This window comes from Miniopterus schreibersii, assembly GCF_964146895.1.
Source record: "Miniopterus schreibersii genome assembly, chromosome: 8".
Classification (NCBI taxonomy): Eukaryota; Metazoa; Chordata; class Mammalia; order Chiroptera; family Miniopteridae; genus Miniopterus; species Miniopterus schreibersii.
The window spans coordinates 58,426,525-58,435,154 of record NC_138109.1 but is presented as its reverse complement, the minus strand read 5'-3'; the positions used below and the strand labels follow the sequence as shown (position 1 = coordinate 58,435,154).

The window sequence follows — 8,630 nt, the reverse complement described above, 5'->3', positions numbered from 1 at the left end:
AATCACACACGTTAGCAGCTTCTGTTCAGTTTAAAAAGCAAAACCAACAAATAGCCTTTGATAGGTGTTTCTCAAAGTGCGAAGCTGTGCCCTCAGGCTCCCGCAGTGGATACTTGTTAAGAAGGTAGAGTGCCAGAACTCTCTGGGGACCTATCGATTCTTTAAAGGGTTAACCAGTATCTCAGGTTCTTCTTATATAACTTTAATTTGGAGACCCATGGGGCATTAAGTAATGCAGGGAGAGAGGATTCGCACAGAATCAAATTGGACCTAACCCAGGGCACCTCTTAGGGTAGGCTGTTCCGCTAATGGAGATGCCACTTCTGATGCTTTGTCTGGCCATCATCTCCCAATACTCGGTCCCCTTCAGATCCAGAAGCCTTCCCCTGCCATTACTCTTCAGCGGTAACTGGCACTCTTGAGCTCGTCAGCTGTTTTCCTCAACAGTGGGAAAAGAAAAGGAATCCTGGCACGCCAGTGATTGTGGAAATCAAACGTGGGCCTGCTCCACCTTAAAGGGCCTAGGCTTGCCTAAGTATTTGGGTCTTGCAGAGTTTGGGCACCACCATATTTGGAGCGTGCCTACTTTGGGGCGGGAACCTCCTTGAGAGTGATTAGGTCAGCGCTGGGGGAGGTGACCTTGTTTGGTTTCTGGCACCCGACAACAGAGGTGCACTGTTCCCGCGGCCCCGTTTCTCTAAGGGGCCCAGACGCTCCGCCAGCTTGAAGCTGCCCGAGCGCTCCTCGCTGGCCACCCCCGCGGCCCGCGGCGCGGGAGAGGCGGGAAAGCCGCGCGCCTGCGCCGTGGGAACCGGGGCCGGAGGCGAAAAGCGGGGAGCGGAGGGGGGCCTTTGGAGCCGAGTAGCGTACAGAGCGGCGTGTGACGCGGGGACGCCGCGCGCTCCCAACGTCGCCCCGGTTTGACGCACACGGCACCAAACTGTGAGTTTCAGGGGTTATTCGGTCGGATTCACCCGGACCCGAGTGGGTTTTGGGCCTCGGGGCTGTGGCGGCGGCGGGACTGAGGGTGGCGGAAGAAGTTGGGGGACCCGGCCTTTGGCGCTTGGGCCCGGGGAGCTACGCCCTAGGCTGGGTCCCAACCATCCAAAAGGACGCATTTTGCCGCACAGGCTAAGATGGCGGCGGCGGCGGAGGAGGCGGAGTTGGTGCTACACAAGGAGCCCGGGCCCCGGGTTCGGGGAGGCGGCGGCCGCGGCGGCTGCGGGGGGCAGCGGAGCCTGAGGTGAGCGGCGGCCGCCGCCGCGGGGCGGGACTCGGCGGAAGCAGAGGGGGGGAGGACCTTTCCACGGCAGCGTCGGAGGATCCGGTAGCGGACACAAAGGGGCTGAGCTGGGCAATAGATTTGGGGGTTTTGTTTAGTCACATGAAGCCCGGCAGCCAGTGAGCAGTAGGGGGAAGGGGCTGAGATCTGGCTCGGGCCCGGGCGGCTTGGGGAGCCTGGCGGTCGCCATTGCATTGCACTGAGTAACGGGGCAGTCCGAGAGCAGTCCCACCCCCTCTGCGGGCTGCCGGGGCTTGGTCAGAAGCCCCGGTTCTGGCACTAACTGTACACATCCCTCCCCTAACGTGGGACCAGGACCGCTTAGCCCTCCCTTCCCCCCCCTCTGCAAGATCTTATGCCGCTAGGTGCCCGGGAACTTACAGCAAGAGGTAAATCGCTCAAAGTGTTTGGGTTGCCAGGGGCTTGGTGGGTTTCCAGCTAAAGCTTTTTGCTTCTCCAGGTCTGATTCCCTGGCCTTTGTGTCCCTGGGACCTTAATCTCTGCCAGAGGAAAGCAGGTGTGCTCCACTTCTCCCGTGAACCTGAAGATGAGTTGTCCCAGACCCTTCTCAGTGATTGGAAACTTAGTTGGTGGAGCTAAAGGTTTCTTGTTACGAGACTTCCGCAGACGACTCTCGTGTTGGGATCCATCCGTGGTTTAGCAACATTAGTGGAAAACTTTTTCTTGAACTGTTTTAAGTAATATTGACATAAATTTAGTTGTTTATAAAACTTTTTTGTTTAGACTTCAGATTTTATGTGATCATTAAGAAGTACTCAACAAGGGATAAATACAGGTGGGGGCCTGAATGATGATCCTCTCTTGTATGCAAATTAATAATTTCAACAGAAATTCTGAAACAACGTCTGTTCTGGCCAGTCCTGACTAATGCCAAGCTTGTTGCATCTTGATGATAGGTTAGATTTGCTTTAATAGAATATTGCCTCTCTGCAGTAGTTCAGTTACAGTTTTTTGGGTCCTACAAGAAGGAAAACATTTCAAAAAACAGACAACTCAAATTGCTTAAAGAATCTGGCGGTTTGCCTTCAGTGCCATGTGTAAGTATCCAGGGAATTTGATGGCCGCAATATTGCGTTGGTAGGATTGGTAAGAAAAAAATTAGTTTTTTATAAAGTTTTATAGACATTTAAATGGGTGAAACATGAAGGCTCGACTAATAATAAAATGCGTGTATTGCTGTTAAATCATGGCAGCGTAAGTTTTAGAATTCCTAACATGTTTTAAAGTTATACTGCACTTATGGCGACATTGTACTTTGTATATTGGTATTAACTAATATTTAAACTACAAAACTTAGAAATGACTAATTTTTTGTTTTGGCCAGGTCGCATTAACAAATTAAAATGATTAAAAGGATACTTAAACACATTGTGATCACTAACTTGAGATCTCTGTTCAAAGTAAAATTCAAACTTTTCACCTTTTCCTAAAACTTCCATTTTCCTTGTCTTTTTCAGATTTTCCCCCTTTTAGCTTTTCTCCTAAAAGAACATTATTCTTATATGAATGAATAGTAGATATATTAACATTGGCAAAGTGTTTTACTGAATAATAGTTTTAGAGTGGAAGGAATCTCAGAGAACACTAGTCTTACCTTCTCTTTTATGCTGTATTATGGGCCAGAGATGATTAAGTTAGTGGCATAATGGAAAATTGTCTCTCAACTTCTTCCCCATTGCTCTTTTCATTGGTTATGATTTCTGGGATGGGAAGGCTACCGTCTGCAGCTAACAGTAGCTAAATAAAACAAGGAAAACAAGGGAGCATGTTTGAGAATACTTGTTAATTATATACTATTATATTAATGAGAACTTCTGTGACAGTAACCTAAAAACTTATTTAAGGAGATATGACGACTTAGTTTTTAAAGTGATTGTCAGTGAAACCAACTTAGATACAAAATAATAGACATTTCAGATAGTTTGAGAGCAATATTGCTTTTGAATTTGGGGGTTTTCAAAAAGCAATTATGACCCACAAATTAAAAAACAAACAGGTGGCCTGATAAGACTTCTTGAAAAGTTTGAAATAACTGCCATTGCTACCAGTTATTACATAAGAAATGAGATAGACACTGAAAACAATGGTGCTAGTGCGTTTCATTTTGTAATAGGGTTGTAGTGTGAATGGACATGCTACTTTCGCCCTAGTTAAAAACAACTTAAGACTAATTACTACTACTGAGTAGTAGGTCTGTAAGATCTGTTAGGAAATTAAACAAGTAGTAAAATCATTTATGGTGGGACATCACAGTTACCTTTATGACTTCTTTAGATATCAAATTTAACAAAAACAGTGAGATCGTCTTGAGGTTTTAAAGCTTTTATGGGTCTTTTAAGGTATATTTAAATTACTGACTTTTCTAAGAAAGTTGATAAGCTGTCTTTTAATTTTCACCACTATGTGAGTGGATTTAATTACACATTAGTCTTGTGATAATTAGCAATACACCCAGATTATTTATAATTATAAAGTAAGTCCATCACCTGCAAACCTTACATATTTTGCAGGTTTAATTTGTCATTCAAGTTATAAGAGGTAGAGTGTTGGTTGTGGTTTAATTGAGACTGTTGGGTGTCAGGAGAAAAGAATGACTTAAGGACAGCCATTAGAGGTGATTGAGGGATACCTGCATTTCAGAGAAATTGGTTGTCAGAAAACATCAGATTCACCTTTCTCTCATCGCAAATACACTGTTAATGTTTAGTGTTACTTATTTAGACTCTCAGGTTGTGATTCCAAAGGAAAAGAGTATCTCCTAGTCTTGTAGGAATGCTTTTCTCAAGACTGCTTTGCAGGCATATCTTAAAGCAATTGTAGTTTGCACCAAATTTAGAAATTGGTATGTTGAATTATCCAGCCCTAATCTTATAGAACACTAATTTTAAGAGTCTTTTTTTTTTTTTTTTTTATAATTTTTAAAAACTTTTTAAAATTGATAGCCCTATAAAATAAAACATGAGAATAAAAGATGGCTACTGTAATATTTTGGATAGATGTTCAGATGAGCTCTAATTTTTTTACATTTGTTTATTAACCCTCTGGTATAGAGTGTGTGTTGTTTTTTTTAATCCTCACTGGAGGATGTGCTCATTGATTTGAGAGAGAGAGAGAGGAGAGAAAGAAACATCAGTGTGAGAGAGAAATGTTGATCGGCTGCTCACCTGCACTTGCCCTGATGGAGGATCGAACCCGTAGCCAAGGTATGTCCCCTGCCTGGGAATTGAACCTGCACCCTTTTGGTGTACAGGACTACGCTCCAACAACTGACCCAACCAACCAGGACAAGAGTGTCTGTAGGTGCAGAATCTGTAAATATTGCACAAAGTTAATGAGATATAGCACTGACTGAAGTAGTTCTAGAAGTATACTGTGTCTTTTAATTCCGGTTTATTAGAGGGAAATAGCTGCTTTTTATGGTGCAAACCATTCACACCATTGAATTTTGAGAGAATTGAGAATAATCAAACTGATTCTAGCACTGGCTCACCCTGCTGGTTGGCTGAAGTATTTCTCTTTCCCATCTTAGAATAGCATACATAAAGATCACTTGAGACCTAGAAAGTAGAACACCAAATTCAGTTCATAGTCTTTTGTCAGGGAGATGGTGTCTCCATGAAGAAGTTTCTTCATCTCAAGGGCCCCAGTTCTAATGTTAAATTTAATTTTTTCTTAGGTCTGCCACAGTTGAACTGTGGAGTTACTGTCTTTTTGAATTTACGGAGAACTCTTACGTGATTATGGGGAATTGGTATTGTTTAGGACATCCTTTGACAATTGGGAGATGTTAGCAAGAAAAACAAGTCATGTGAGATAACTTTCCAGGAAGAGAAAAGCAGAGGATTTCAAGAGGGAGAGAAGGAGCATGTCAGAGCCAAAGCAGTAATAGTGCACACTTCTCTTGAATGGGGGAAAATTTCCTTTACACTCTACTAATTTTTGTTCTACTCCTCTTACCTACATAAGCTGTAGCTTTCCTATTTCACTTGGGCTTCTTGGAACTGTGATCTTGTAAGTAACTTATGAAGAGTACAGATGTGATTTGTTCTTTGAAATTTAAGTCTGTTAAGTATAGATTGTGGTGCAAGTGAAGATGGTTAGAGAGATAAATACAGATTTTAGGTATTGCCTTTTACTATGTATATATTATTCATTGAAGTTGAAAATACAGCTTCTAAGACTTTTGGTACAAAGGCCAGAAACTTAAATGTTATGAGCCGAACAGGTAATTTAAAATAAAAAACGAATAAAGTGTTAGGATTAAAGTTAATTTATAGTTTACAAAGCATATTTACCTGTATTTTACCAATGATTTATAAAATTTTTAAGTGATTAACATTTTTATCCTTTCATGGTGCTCATCCTTTTACTCAAAAGCTTAGTGCATATCTTTTTCACCAGTTTCTTGAGGAAGATGTTAAGTATAACTAGTACTTTGAAAACATCATTTATTGGGGAGGGGTGATTCCCAGTTGTTGAATGGTTTGTGAAGGTAGGTAAAAGCCTTGCCAAAGTTGGAATTAAATGCCTGTTGCTTACTATCAACTTACTGAGTATTACACAGCACACACACACAAAATCAGTTGCATTTATAATTATGTATATATAAATAAAGAGGCAGGATGAGATAAGCTTTAAAAGTGTAAGGCTTGAAGTTAAATTGGTGGGGTTAAAATCTAGCTGTTCGAGCACTAGGAAGGTGGATTTAACAGTAATACCATGTACATAATTTATATAAAGTCCTTAGCTAGCCTTCTGGTATACAATGAATGCTGAGAAAATGTTATCTTTTAGAATAATAATAGTTATTATTACCATTGTTTAATTATTTTTTTCTACCGTAACTTGGGATTTTTACCTGTGAGTGATTTGGATTTATATACTTTTGCTAATGTTTCATTTTTAGACTCCTGTCTACAAAGGCAAGGTTGTTATAAAGGAAGTCAGAGGTAGGTATCACACCGTGGCTTCTCCAGTTTTAGCTTTTCAGTATTTCAGGAACACATTCCCTTTTATGAGTGTTAGCTGATGAATAAGTGTACTTGGAATGAGTACATTTTAGTGAAGTTATTTCCCAACTACTGTGGGTTTGTTTTTGAAAAAACAAACTGAATTTCTTCATCCTTAAATTTTTGACCATGAGGATGGTGGTGACCATTAGTAGATGAGGGTGTGTGGCTATGTGTATTTGTATGTAATGTACATACGGATGAGAGTAAGGAGTAGCTTCAACAGTAGCTAGGTTGAAGAGAGGCATGCTATCTTTTTATTGCTTAGTCTGAATCAGGAATTTTCTCAAACAGCATTTTTTTTGGCCATTTTCCTCTCCATGCTTTGCTTTGCTTTGTATATGTCTGTGCTAGTATGGTCTTAAACTTATTTCGTCCTTTAATTTTCTTCTGTCTACCTCCCCTACCACTGACACAAATTTCAAGTTTAAAAAAAAATTGTAAAAGTTAGTAAAAGTAATTTTAAGTTCACATGATAGGTATAAATATGAAATACTTGAAGTTTCATGTATGCTTAAGAAGTATTTTCAGCAGTTTGGAAAATGAAGGAGGGAAAATTCACCCCAATCTTATTACCCTCATATAATCATTATTATTAAAGGAAAGGGAGATAAGACTGACATTAATTAAGCATCTGTTGTGTTCCTTTTAATAATACTGTGATATATATATATATATTCCCATTTTACATGCAAGAAAACAAACTCAGACTCAGGTCACAAAGATAGTATCAAAGCAGCCAAGTCTGAATTGAGGTGTATCTTGATTCTACAGATGAGATCTTTGTCTTGCCTTCCTGTCCTTTCTTTATTATCCTTTAACCCAGCTATCTTCAACCTTTTTCATCTCATGGCACACATAAACTAATTACTAAAATTCTGCAGCACACCAAAAAACTTTTGCTGATCTGATAAAAAAAAAAAAAGTCTTTATTGATTTCAGAGAGGAAGGGAGGGGGGGAGGGAGAGAGAGAGAAACAGAAACATCAATGATGAGAGAGTCATTGATCAGTTGCCTTCTGCACACCCCCACTGGGGATCCAGCCCTCAACCAGGGCATGTGCCCTGACCTGGAATTGAACCTTGATCTCCTGGATCATAGGTTGATGCTCAACTGCTGAGCCACACTGGCCAGACAATAGGTATAATTTTGATTCACACTGAGAGGCTATTGTAGTGGCTGTTGTCATTATTTTATTGTATTTTTTGACAATCTAAGGGGAAAGGTTAGTGCTCCTGACTGAATAGTCAGGTGTAGCATGTGTCTCTTGCAGCACACCGTTAGAAAATTATTGCTTTAACCTAATTACACAATTTGTAAGTTTTATCTCCTACTTATAAAACTTAACATTATAAAAGCATTTTTTTGCCTATTCTCATTTCAAGTGGTGTCTTATTGCCCACATTGTGTATTCATATCACCATGTAAAGGCTCTTTGTCTTGGCTGCTGGATGTTGGTATGGTACAGTGATATTGGTCAAAATGGAAGCTGCTTTTTTTTTTTTTTTTTTACTGAATGTCTAGGATGAAAAATAATCTAGCTTTATCGGAACTAATACTCTGGGATTAGAAATGCTACTGGTTTAATAATACTATCCTTTCTGGTGAGACATTTATCTCAAAATTTGATGTATGTAAAATGTAGATGACATGTTTAATTTATAGCTATTTGAAAACCAAACTTTTCTTATATTTTCACATTTTGAAATGCCTTAAGCTTTCTTGTCAAAAATCTTTTAAAAATGTTATTAAAATTAAATAGGCACTTAAATCCTGTTTAGTTACTATTAGTAATTCCTAATTTAATAAACTTTAATTTATTAAAAAAAAAGCTTTATTGAGTTTTTACATTCGCATTGGGTGGATCACATATACTAAAAGATAATTTGTGGGGCATTTATAAATAGATAGTATAGGTCAGCACTACTCAAAAGAAATATGCCACAAATGTGGCTTAAAATTTCCTACAGCCACATTAAAAAAGAAAAAGGAATAGGGAAAATTAATTTTATTAATGTATTTTATTTAACCCAGTATATTCTTTTTTTAAAAAAAATATATCTTTATTGATTTCAGAGAAAGGAAAGGAGGGAGAGAGAGAGAGAGAGATAGAAACATCAATGATGAGAGAGTCATTGATCGGCTGCACCCCGAAACCTGGGCATGTGCCCTGACTGGGAATCAAACCCCGATTGCCTGGATCCTTGGTCGACGCTCAACCGCTGAGCCACACCTGGCCGGGCTAACCCAGTATATTCTAAGCATTTCAATATGTTAACATGATTGAGATATTTTACACTCTTTTTTATTTTTCACAC

General features: G+C 39.8%; 1 protein-coding gene across 1 annotated transcript in view; it reads left to right on the top strand.

The window, feature by feature from the left end:
- The first annotated feature begins 682 nt into the window (after nucleotides 1–682).
- The window catches only part of ZNF644 (zinc finger protein 644), a 95,617-nt gene continuing 87,669 nt past the window's right edge, over nucleotides 683–8,630 (top strand). The window contains 2 exon segments of the mRNA XM_081143739.1: nucleotides 683–942; nucleotides 1,743–2,340. The gene's annotated coding sequence lies outside the window, so the exon portion shown is untranslated.